Source organism: Paramormyrops kingsleyae, chromosome 19 (assembly GCF_048594095.1).
Source record: "Paramormyrops kingsleyae isolate MSU_618 chromosome 19, PKINGS_0.4, whole genome shotgun sequence".
Taxonomy (NCBI): domain Eukaryota; kingdom Metazoa; phylum Chordata; class Actinopteri; order Osteoglossiformes; family Mormyridae; genus Paramormyrops; species Paramormyrops kingsleyae.
In genome coordinates, this window is record NC_132815.1 from 13281893 (window position 1) to 13294748 (window position 12856).

The 12856-nt window shown below is 45.5% G+C and overlaps 1 protein-coding gene across 1 annotated transcript in view; it reads left to right on the forward strand.

Moving 5' to 3' along the window:
• The first annotated feature begins 873 nt into the window (after nt 1-873).
• LOC111841250 (protein tyrosine phosphatase non-receptor type 14) overlaps nt 874-12856 on the forward strand; it is a 44180-nt gene continuing 32197 nt past the window's right edge. The window contains exon 1 of the mRNA XM_023806853.2: nt 874-1403. The gene's annotated coding sequence lies outside the window, so the exon portion shown is untranslated. The remainder of the gene's footprint in view (nt 1404-12856) is intronic.

Sequence of the window (12856 nt, forward strand, 5' to 3'; positions counted from 1 at the left end):
ACACACAGAAAACACAGATGTGTGAGACCAACATCTCCCTGTAACTACAGCTTATTAAATATGGTAATATGATTCAATGACAACCATATACATACATTAAATGCATCTTCCTTATATTATTTTTTATGAATCATAATCATAATTTATTTAAGTGTACTATCTATGTTATAGTAAAATTCTAAAAACTGCATGAATATATTAAGATGTATATTAGCATATATATTTCAGACATATTTTTTTAGTTGAGAGTCTTATTTGCTTTTAATGGTGGTTTAATACATTAAATCAAATATGAGAAAAATATATAACATACATAAAAGAAGCCACATTGGAAATTACAGCAAAGTTCCATGCAGGTCTTAAAAGGGGTTTAAGAAGGGGGGCGGAGCTAGCGTCCCCAAGATAGATAGCTCCACAGGTATGCTAGATACTCAATCCAGCTCTGGTTTTTGTAGAAGTAGTAGCTAACCTAGATCAAATCTACCTGCAAAGCTCTTAAGCCACGCAAAGTACTGAAAACCAGCCTATACTGTGGACTTCATACATGTGAAGAAAGAATAAATATATTAGGCCTATTATACATTTTTCGTACCCTTAGAAAGCATATAGTGGTTAAGGCAAGAAACACTGCAATAAAATGGAGGCGGAGTCCCACTCCTGTAACTTTCTTACTTTATTATTAAGGGAAACAATTAGTAGCCTACAAAATACCACTTAAATGCAATGTTCGGTACACGCCCAAGGCCAGGTATGATCTAAATAAGAAGAGATAAAGTAGGAAGTTTTCTCTTCACTTGGGAAATAATGAAGGTGAAGGAAAACAAACAGAGGCAGCGGTGTTTTGCTGGATGTGTAATCGGCCTCGGAAAGGCGCTCCGATCCAGCTCCGCTCCTCTCGCTGCTCCTGCGCTCGCCGCGCATTCCTGGGATTCCTCCTTTCTGAAGTCAGGAGGGACGGACCGCACGCCTCCAATCCTGCGCTCCCCCTCCTCCTCCCTTAACCCATTTCGCGTCGAAATAAAGGACAACATCCAGAAACTCAGGATCAAGCTGGATCAATCGTTTTTTCTTTTTTTTTGCTCCAAACGTCCCAGTTCTTCCCCCCTCCTCCCTAGTTGTGTCTGATTGTGCGACTCCAACAATAACTTTCCTCCCTCTACGACACAAAAAAAAGGCTGAAGTGGGCTCCCTGGCTTCCAAGAAATGTTTCTTCGGGAGCTTTGAACAAAACGGGCCCATCTTTAATCTGTTCGGGACTCCCGTCTGCGGTGTGGGACGGCAGCGCTCCGGAAGAGGATTTAAACGCGTTTCATATTAGCGGCCTGATTCTGCCCGGAGGGATTCAAACATGTTGGATTTCTTATGCGAAGATCAGGTTTTGTTCTCCACGTAAATCTGAACTGGTGGGTGAAGCTTTTATACTGTAATACTTTTGTGCATTTTGTGTCTTAACCCTGGGTTGGAATAGGCTAATCGTCTAAAAGCCAATAGAGGGGACTAAGCCGCATATAAGTGAACTGTAACGTAATGTCGATGGCCGGGTTTCTCTCCAAAGTTTGGGAATGTCTTTTATTCTCCATGCGGAACCCAGCAGGAAAAGGAATGTGCACCAGATCAGCCGTCTTATGGCGTACCTGGTTATTTTTCACACTCGACTTGTTTCGCCCCGGGGCTCGTAGGGGGGGCGACCTATCCGGAGCATCTTCATTTTACTTTTTTAACCGTAAAAATCATTTAATCATAACCCATTTCCTCCGATGTATTACGTGGTCATAAACCGCTAGGGGATTTTTTTTAAGTTTCTAATGAACAATGTGCCGCCTGCAGCATAGCGCGTTATATATTTCCATCGACTGATCTTAATCGTTCTTAGTTACGTTTATTTCCTGTGTTTACCTATACATGTAGGTTATGAAGTTACCAGCGACGTCTTTTATATGTTTATTAGCTGTATTTAGGTCTAACCGTATTGGAGTGTTACAGGATTACTCATTGTAGTTGAAGGCAATTAACTGTAGTCTCATATTAAATCCAACAGATCCATATAATTTCTATTTTTAAAATATATTTTATTGCTCTTTTTGAGGGTCTTTTTAATCTGTACTTATGTCTGAGTGAACTCGGCCTTTACAAAAATCAGGTTTAAATTGTGCTTCCACCTCTTAACCAGTGATAGTTCAGACTTAGATTAAGGAAATGTGTTGAAAATCAATCAAATCTTGTGGTTGTTTCTGTTGACACTTCTTTTATGGTTATACTGAAACTTAATTTTGAGTTATGGTTACATAGTTAATCATGCTCAGCCCTTGATAAAACGGTCTTTCTGTGATTTCCTTACTGTATTAATGTAGTGCTGCACTATAATCTAAACTGTCTGTTGGTAAACAAGAATCCCCCTAGCCCAATTTGTAAGTGCTGAATAAATAGGCTGTTTTGTTTGTCGCTGAGAATGTCAGCTTGGGCAATGTCAGTAAGTGGTTTTTACCCTTTTGATAATGCTCGATAGGTTTTGGGTTCTGTATCCTATGGTTTCTGCAGGCCACTAGGGGTTGATTTTGTTGTCAACAGGCAAGTATTTGCACAACCTGGATGTGAAGAAAATAGAAAAATGTCGAGGTCGGGGATCACTGTGAACTGCTGCTCAGACCTGTGCGTTTAGAGAGGCCTTCAAATAAAATGCAAACGTAAAAACCAGTTTGAACATACATTAATAGTGGATATCCTGGATGGAAACTGACATCGGGGTGGTAGTATTTTCTGGATTGATTTTAATTTTTTGGGGCACCACTGCTGAAATGAATCTTCCCACCATCTTTGGGGGGGGGGGGGGGGGATGGGACAGACGCAAGGCCGCAGCACCTCATCTGTTCCCAGATTTTGCTCTGAGGGAATTTGTTTGGGCACGTTGCTTGTGACTTCCCCGTTGGTGAAGGGGATTGGCTGGGGGAGATGACTGCGTTGCTCCTGGAGGTGGGGGTCTGCATCCTCACTTCTGATTGGCTTTGTGTGTCACTCGAATGAGTCTGGCTGATGGGTAATCGCCACTAACGGCTGCTGCTTTTGGTCCTGTTTCCATTGGTGGTTTCAGGGTAATTGGCCTTTTCAGCCTTACTGGGAGCTTTAACTGAGTCCAAAGCAGAAAGGGGCAAACATCCACCGTCAGACTGGGAGTCTCTTAGCCAAATTGTTTAGTCTATAAACTTAAATGAAATCTTGTATTATCCGATCATTTGTTTCAGCAGTTCTTTAATTTTCTTATTCACACTAGTTTGTTGTAATGGTCAAATCAGAACCATATATTTATTTGCAGTACAAGTTCTTGTTGCTTAACATCTAAATGTTTTTCAGTAATTTTACAGTATCTTAATCAGTCGGTGGTTTTTGCTGTAGATTTGTTCCTTTCATAGCGAAGAGATCTTTTTAACCTAATTTGAGACACAGCATATTATTGAATTCCAAAGGAAAAAAACCATCTGAAATTCACATTTTAGATGATTGTTTGGGATCCAGATTTATTTGGTTGCCCCTTTTTCTGAAGTATGTTGCTCCTGTTTTTTTTTTTTTTAAACCAGAATCTCCCAGAATCCCCATGGAATCAGACTAATGTTACGTCTAAGCAATGTTTATAAATAATGGTGGAATTTGGAAATTGCCGTCTGTTGGTAAATGGTGTGTGTAGATGCAGGTACTCGAGTGACTGATGCCTGAGGTCTTTTCCAGGAAGTCGAATCACCCCTATCTTCTACCAGAAGGGGGAGGGAGTCAGACTGAGACAACAATAAATGCGTTCATAAAATAATTAAGTCTTTCCTGGGGGAGGGTTTTTAATTTATTATTTTTTTTTTTGCAAATTACCTTTTAGTCCAGTGGGTTATGCAGCTGATGTTCAGTGGGTTACACGGCACCTCTAAAAGCTGTCAGGTCCAGGCTGAGTTCGTTCCTGCTCTTGGTTCCGGAAGGCCGGCTACAGGGATTTCGAGTTCCCGGCCTAAATTTCGCCGTTGTGCTGTCCAGTCCTGCCCCATCTGAATAAAACCTTGGGGAAACCCCACTGGACCAAAGGAGACAAGCAGACGCCTGTTTCCATGAGGCCACATGTTGCAGACACATGCTTGTGGCCAAGACAGAGGTCCTGTGTTTGCCGAAGCCTTCTGTGTCCCGGAATTTACCCAAACGGGGATGCAGCGGTCACCTGTCATAATGCACTTACACTTCCATGTAGGGTGTATCTGCTCAGTGATGTCTCGACTAGTTCCCTTGTTTTATTGGTTTTTCTTTATTTTCTCATTACTCAACTGATGACTGAAGCCTTGTGCACTTCCATCTATTTAACGTGCAATATATTTCTATAAAACATGCCTGTTTATGCTTTAAGTACAGTAAATCGGAAGTAGATTTGGAATTAGATTAGCATTATTGATCCCAGAGGAAAATTTTTGTGTATGCAGTAGCAAGCATGGAGAACATAGACTAACATGTATTTAGTGCAAATGACATGGTGCAAAGACAATACACAGTGCAAACACAAGTGCACAGTACACAAATGGAACAGTGAAAAACAGAATGGTTTGGCATATTAATGAGCTATTAAGAAAAAAAGTAAACAAGCAGTTTTAAATGCTATTTCATTGGCCGGTTGTTCTCCACATTGAGCTTTAAAGCTACCATGCCTCATTAGTTGGTCATATTTTGTTTACATAAGAATGGCTGTTGCTGGGAGACCCAGACAATATGCTTTAACTGTTTTGGCTGCATGAAACATGCCTCACAGTGAGCACTGGTGAGTGGCAGTGTGCTGTTGTCACCTCCGCATAACTCTGAAGCATTCCTTTCTCAGTACTCAGTAATTCCTTAATTCCTCTGTTGGTATGTTGTGCTATGTTTCTCCTAGATAATTAAAATCTTCACTATGTATAATGTTGTGAGGTACTTTTTATTGATCGATCCTCTTTATTTGGACCCACTGTTGCATCAGACCTCTAGGGTTGGGGTTTGAGTCTTCTCCCACCTTTTTGTGTGGACTTTGCAGATCCTTTTCACATTGTGCAGATTTCCACTGGGTCCTTTATGGGATTGCCTGGCATACCATCCAGGGTGGACCCCAGCCTTGGACTGGTGGGATGGGCTCCAGGCCCTCCTCATGACCCCTAACTGGTTAAAAGGTGGGAAGATGGAAGATGGGTGGTTTTGATCTGTAGTAACTAAAGGACGTAGAAGCCTGTCTGGTGAGTGTGAACGTCGTAGCTGAGTCAGCCGATTCTCAGAACACAGATTTAAATCCGGTCACTTAAATAAAAGGCGAGCGCTTGCATGGCTGGTGATGGAAGGAGTCACGCCCGAGCTGTTGGACCCGTGCTCAAGGCTTGGCATAAAAGAGTATCATTTACGGCACGGGCGGTGGTGTCAGGCATGGAAAAAGTTACGGCGAGGGGGACGGATGTGGGGTTATAAACAGCCAGGGAAGGGTACCGTGTGAGTTTGTGTTCTGCAGTGGGAACACGATAGATCGCAGCTCCAACCTCAAGCCAGCCCTGCCCTGCTGATGTAGATCCGCTCTCGGCCTGACAGCGGCTGTCGCAGCCTGGTGACTGCGGGAGGGATGCCCCTTCGTGATCAGTCGTGGCTTATAACTGCGGGAGGGATGCCCCTTCGTGATCAGTCGTGGCTTATAACTGCGGGAGGGATGCCCCTTCCTCATCGGCGGTGGCTTATAACTGCGGGAGGGATGCCCCTTCGTGATCGGCGGTGGCTTATAACTGCGGGAGGGATGCCCCTTCGTGATCAGTCGTGGCTTATAACTGCGGGAGGGATGCCCCTTCGTCATCGGCGGTGGCTTATAACTGCGGGAGGGATGCCCCTTCCTCATCGGCGGTGGCTTATAACTGCGGGAGGGATGCCCCTTCGTCATCGGCGGTGGCTTATAACTGCGGGAGGGATGCCCCTTCGTCATCGGCGGTGGCTTATAACTGCGGGAGGGATGCCCCTTCCTCATCGGCGGTGGCTTATAACTGCGGGAGGGATGCCCCTTCCTCATCGGCGGTGGCTTATAACTGCGGGAGGGATGCCCCTTCCTCATCGGCGGTGGCTTATAACTGCGGGAGGGATGCCCCTTCCTCATCGGCGGTGGCTTATAACTGCGGGAGGGATGCCCCTTCGTGATCGGCGGTGGCTTATAACTGCGGGAGGGATGCCCCTTCCTCATCGGCGGTGGCTTATTACTGCGGGAGGGATGCCCCTTCCTCATCGGCGGTGGCTTATAACTGCGGGAGGGATGCCCCTTCCTCATCGGCGGTGGCTTATAACTGCGGGAGGGATGCCCCTTCCTCATCGGCGGTGGCTTATAACTGCGGGAGGGATGCCCCTTCGTCATCGGCGGTGGCTTATAACTGCGGGAGGGATGCCCCTTCGTCATCGGCGGTGGCTTATAACTGCGGGAGGGATGCCCCTTCGTCATCGGCGGTGGCTTATAACTGCGGGAGGGATGCCCCTTCGTCATCGGCGATGGCTTATAACTGCGGGAGGGATGCCCCTTCGTCATCGGCATTTGCAGGTGGTAGCTTTGCGCTGTAACCTCTAGACCTAGGAGAGCTTCTGGGAGCCGTTTCTCGTGATGAATTTTGCTATTGGCATTTAAAAGGCTTTTAAGCCATCTGTGAGGATTGTTTTTTTTTTTTTTTTTTTTTTAATGTATTTTCCTTCAGTTCTGGCCTCAGGTGTTTTCTTCAAATCTTTGTTCTTCCCAGAAGAACCATCTGTTCACAGAGAATTAGTGGAATGCTCCTTCTCGCTCTCCTCGGAGGCCTTTGCTCTTTCGGCCCCATTTGACACATGGCTTTGTAGGGCAGCCGGAAGCTCCGCCTGGAAATGAGATGCTGGCATCTGCGACTGCAGCCATGACAAAACCAGTTGGACAGAAAACCTGTGCTTGACCAGGATTAGCATGTTCTGTAGCTCCTGCATTTATTTCCCTGTCTGACCTACCGACGTTGTGCCTGTCCTTTGGAATAGCTGAGGACTTTCCTCAGGTGATTCAGGTTAAGTGCCTCGGTTAAGGGCACAATCACAGGGGGTTCCCTCGGGATGGGGTTCCCTCGGGATGGGGTTCCCTCGGGATGGGGTTCCCTCGGGATGAGGTTCCCTCGGGATGGGGTTCCCGGCTATGCTGCCTTCAGTGCCTGCATGGTTCTTCGCTGTCAGTTTCTCGCCAGTTGTTTTGTTGCGAGTATAAACAACGCCAGCGGTATCGGTTTCATTTCAAAATATGCTGATTATTAAACTTTTTATGATGTCGTCTACAGCACGAGGGTAGCCAGTGTTTTCACACCTGTTATCACAAGGGCATTCGTGACGTTGTGGGGGGGCATGGAGAACATTAGAAGTGTGTTGTCTTTCTGGTCTCCATCTGTGTGTGTGTGTGTGTGTGTGTGTGTGTGTGTGTGTGTTCTGTGATGTTTGAGAGATGCCCAGGTTGCCCCATTACGGTCTGGCAGGATGATCTGACTGTCCTGGGCCCGTGTTTATCTAGGCGTCAGATGTGGCTGTTTCTGGCCTGTGCTGTTCTTGTACTTCGCTCTGGTTTACGGTAAAGCCTGGAAGTCCATAACTGGAATGCTAGAACTTTTTTGTACCATTTAAAAAAAAAAAAAAAAAAAAAAAAAAAAAAAAAGTTATTTCTCAGAAAACATGCTGCAGACAGCATTGATTTTAACGTGATGTAAATATTAGCATAAATGTGTGTTTTCCCTTCCAAAAACCCATTTTACTGATATGAATAAAGCTTGTGCAGTTCCCCAGGTCCAGAAAACTGCTTGATTTCATTCTGCATTGGGGGAACCAGGACATAATCCCACCATCTTGGTATCCACAGCATTTTTTTCCCCCTTCTCAGCAAAATGGTTTGGGGTGGGGGGGTAAAATCTTTGCTGGGACAGGTTTTCACGGCAGAGCCCGGAAGCCATACTCCACGTGAGCGCTTCAGTCGTTATCTTCGCAGCGCTGTGAGCGATGGTGTTAGTGTGACCGCGCGGCGTCCACATTCTCGGCTCTCCGATAACCGCATGGCGTCTTGTTTGCATTGGCCCTTGATGATGCCACTCGACGAGTCTGGCTGGCCTGACCTTTAGTACAGTTCGCTGTTACCATTCTGTGTGGCACATGCAGGTCTAGGATAGCAGAAATGACACTCGTTTTTCTTGCCCTGTCCTTCCCCTGTAACCGCCTTTGGTATTTGGTAGTTGGGGGGGGGGGGGGTAGAAGAAAGTAACCAGAAAAAACTGGGGTGTGGATGGCAAGCCTTGGGTGAAGACAGCGAGGCTTTTACGAGAAGAGGAGATCTGGGTATGTTTCCCAGAAGGACCCAGTATAAAGTGCCCTCTCCTTTCTTTGGCACTCTCTCCAGCATCCCGCCAGTCCCGTGTCATACGGCTCGGGGGTGGGGGCTGAGGGACCGCCACCCACCCAGTGTCCCTCGGCCTTGATGAGCGTAGCGAAAGGCAGGCGTGCCGTGGACAGCTGTCACTGGGGCCTGCATACACACATGCTCCTGTGTGCAAGGCCCCTACATTTCTAACAGCAGCTGTATCCCCCCCCCCCCCCAAACCCAGAAGAAAAGAGAAGCAGATGGACAGAGGGCTTTTGAAAAACAGCAGTCTCCTGGCATGAATGGGTGCAGTGTCCTTAAGAAGAAGATGGGCCACCATTAGTCGTCTCACTATTTGCCTGTAAGAAATAACTGTCGTTGTGCTTTATTTCCACTTGGAACGTAACATTGTCCTCCGTTCCCTAAATCAATATTTTCTTTCTGTGTACTATTACTTGTAAACAGGTGTTGCATTCAAATTGCCTGGCCATTTGGTTATTAAACCAATGAATTTTAATTTCTTTAGGATTTGTTTGTATCAATGGATGCATAAACAGCTATCCTAACTCCCATACCAATGAACATATTTTAATCTCTGAAAAATGTAATTTCTTTGTGTACTATAAATCTGCAGTTTGTGTGTGGGAACTTTTGGGAAGCGTGTAATTGGCGCTGAAGCATTCTTCAAAACGCCCTGAAAATGGGTGTTGTGCCCAACCCAGTGATTCGCATTTTATCAAGTTTCTGCTGCGTATTTGTCTTTCGCAAATAATGAATTCCGTTTATCGCTTTCATTTGCATTTGATTAAGCGTGTTGACGCCCCCTAACACGCATGCGCCGGGTGTTAGGCGTGTAACCTGTTGTCTCTGGTTAAATGTATCCTGGGTTCCACAGGCGTGCTGCCGCGCAGCTCCCAGCGGAAAAAAGCGAAAGCGTCCCGCCACCTGTTATCACCCGACGAAAGCGGCGTTTCTGTACCTGGACAGTGATGCTGCCCGCCGGCTACGGTTAACGCCGGCAGTGGAGGCGGTGTCGCTCTCCGGAGATTACAGGTTATTAACCGCTGTAGCCGCGAGTCCCGGTGGCACTGTGCTCAGGTTACCCCGACAGACACCTCACCCTTGAGAGGAGGTGTAAAAAAACAGCAGGATCAAGTGCGCAAGAGGGACCGAGACGCTACTGATCACATAATACTGATCCTGATTTGTGCAGTTGGACCTACACGTCTGTGTGCTTATGTCCTTCTTTCCATCCATCCATCCATCCATCCTTCAAATTCTAGGAAAACACACTTGCAGGGAAAATATTCCAGTGTAATTAGAGAACTGTAAAGCATATTTAAATGTTTTCTCTTTGAAAGAGTTAGACACTGTGGGAGTCGATATGAAGATAAATTAGTGTGCTTATAGTGAGTGTTTTACTCTTGCATTTGTTTGTGGGTTAGGTGTAGGGGACCCCCACCCTTCCCCCAAGCCCCATCAATACAGTGCTGTTCCTAAATGGTTAACAGAACCAGTTTCGTTGCCAGGGCACCCTCACGAAAGCTGGTATAAGACAAGACGGTCTCTGTTCAGCAGATCCCGTGCGGGAGAGCCATAGCCTATGGCCGCCCTCCCCTTCAGCACCATCTGTTCTCTTCTCCTCCTCTTCAAGCACGTTGGACCTGTCTGAAGCCTGACAAGGGGTCTCTAATACCCCTAAACACTTAATTAGCTGTGCCGCGTGCAGACGGGATCCTTCTGTAATTTACTTTATCCGGTCGATAGGCCTGCTGTTTTCTTCTTGCTTTGTTTGTTGCTTTTGTTGTAACTTTTGTCTGTTATAATAGTTTTTTTATTCTTCTCCCACAGAAGACGCTGTTCTGTTATACAAATTAAGAAACCCAAAACACCCCAAAGCTAGCTTTAAGACCATTAAGTGAAGACCTGTGAATGTTACTCTGTGTCCACATAATTTGTTTGCCTCTAATATGTATGTGTAAAAAAGGGTGGAGCCTTTTTTTGTGTTTTATGAAATGCAGCTTTTAATGTCATTTTTGTTAGAGTAGCCGGACATGTCATATTGAAAAAGGTGCGAGCCGTTTTACATTATCCAGACCCATTAATGATAAATGGTAGAAACAAAATTAAACGTCTTTCCATGTCCAGTTAATTTATGCACATTTCTAACAAATTGGAGCATTTCGATTAGCTCTCTAAAAATGTTAGGGAGAGGGGGAGGACACCAAGAATAGGGTATGTTGCTGTCTTTCCTTTATTTGTTTTTGCACACACAATACCGTAGTACCAGACCACACTTTTAGACAGGAACAGCTGTCTAGCGAATCCCACTGCGAAGGAACAATTTCACATTAAACCTCGTTCTACTGCAGAATACAGATGAAAAACAGCTTTTCCCGTCTCTTTCCCAAGTACCCCTTGTACTTTCTGCACCACAAAATTACAAAGTGCATATTTAAAGGCTGTGTTTATGCGCACTTTAAATAAATCGGACTTGAAGTTTTAGGGCGCTAAGCAGCTCCTTGCCCCAGTCCCTTCGCCTGTCCTTGGCTGTAAGGTGATCAGCGGAGTCTTATTGATTTGCGATTGGGTTTCATTACTTTGCCGGGGAGATTTTTGGAGTTTTCGCTCTTTTGGGGGTGGGAGTGGGTGATGGGAGAGATTCACTTTCTCTTATGAGTACAAAAAAAACCTGTATTGTCATGGCTTTGCAGCAGCACTCTTAGGTGTTTAAGCTGTCATTGTGACGCTGGAGGCTAGAGGGCGTGAACCTGCCGCTTGTCACTCTTGATGTCACAGACCTCCATAAACGGGCCCTTTTAATTCATTCAGCTGACTCTGGGCCGTGTTAATGCTGGAAAATGTGCTGTCTGACCTGCCCTCATTTCCACCGTTGTTAACTCGGCCTTTGCTGCCACCCGATCAAATCGTTGCACCGCGTCAAAAATGATGGTGTTTTCCGGCTTGCATGTGAGTCCAGTTAAGGAGGATTACTGCATGTAATGGTGTGTATCAGTGAAATTGCTTATTTTGCACTCAGCTGCTGCTCAATGCATTTTCAGCACTGCAGTCTTCAGTCTGTTCCTTCCTGGGGAAGCATAACCCGCTGCTTTGGAAGACTTGAGTTAAACATCATCCTGTTGCATGTGATGAGTCAGGTGTGGAGTATTTGAAAATGCTTTCTTCCTTGTTTCAGGCTCTTGTGATGCTGTTACTTTTTTTTACACTCTTATGGTAAATGGATTGCATTTATATAGTGCATTTTTCCACTCCTTCGAGCACTCATAACACTTTGCCTCAGATTCACCCATTCGCACACACATTCACACACCAGTGGCAGAGGCTGCCATGCAAGGTGCCAACCTCACCGGGAGCAATTTGGGGTTCAGTGTCTTGCTCAAGGACACTTGGGTCAGTAGGAGCCGGGGCTCGAACCTGCAACCTTCTGGTTGCCGAACAGTAGCGCTACCTTCTGCGCCACCATCGCCCCTATCGTTGACGTGACTCATTCTTTTTGTTTGCACACCAGCTCTCGCTGTTCAGAAGGGGTAAATTCGCACAAACACACACCCCCCCACCCACCCCTAAAAACACACATCTGAATGATGGTATCAACAGCTGCCGGTTTATCTTTTCCTGTGTCTTGTTTGCATTTTCTAGTCATTTGAGGGAATGCAGATGGTCTGTCTGCCCTTTGCTTACAGTTTTTATGGATGACAACAGTAAAATCTATTATTTATTGAAATCAATGCCTTTGCCTGTGATGCCTTCCATTTTTAGCACCCTGTATTACATTTATTCCAGATCCCTTTATCATTAGTAGCACACATTTTTGAGAAAGTAGGGTCAGCCAGTCCCTGGAGCAACGAGTTAAGGGCCTTGCACAAGGGCCCAATGGTGAAATCTGTCTGCTAATCCTGGGATTTGAACTGGCGACCTTCTGATCACAGGCACTGCCTCCTAACCCACTAAGGCGCACACCCATAAAAATGGTTTTGTTTGTTGGTTTTTGTGATACAGAAATTACAGAGGGTCTGATGGAGGTTTTGTAGAGGACAGGATGCAAGCAGCATCTTTTACAGTGAATTATCACCTCTTTCTCTATCTTTGTGCCATGGCCTCGGATTCCGTCAGCACCCACTGTCATTACTCTGACAAGAAGAGTCAAACACACCCCGGTGCCTTTGGTAGGCAAGAGGCTTGTCTTTAACTGTCCTCTGCTATTGTAAGAGAATCTGCTGACAGCTACATAATTTTCCTTTACTGAGAACCTCTTTTATTAACGTGTTTGACACAGGCTTAACTTTTGCCCGCAATTGATCTTCCATCATTTATTTTGTCTTTCGTCAAATCCTAACATTGGAAACCGATGCAGTTTTTAGTGTTGCAACTGAACTGGGAAATCTGGGGTCAATTAAAGCCAGCAGTAATTTCATTTAGAATTTAGACCTCCGGACATTAATAAGAATAAACACTGAAAGACACATCTATTGGCTG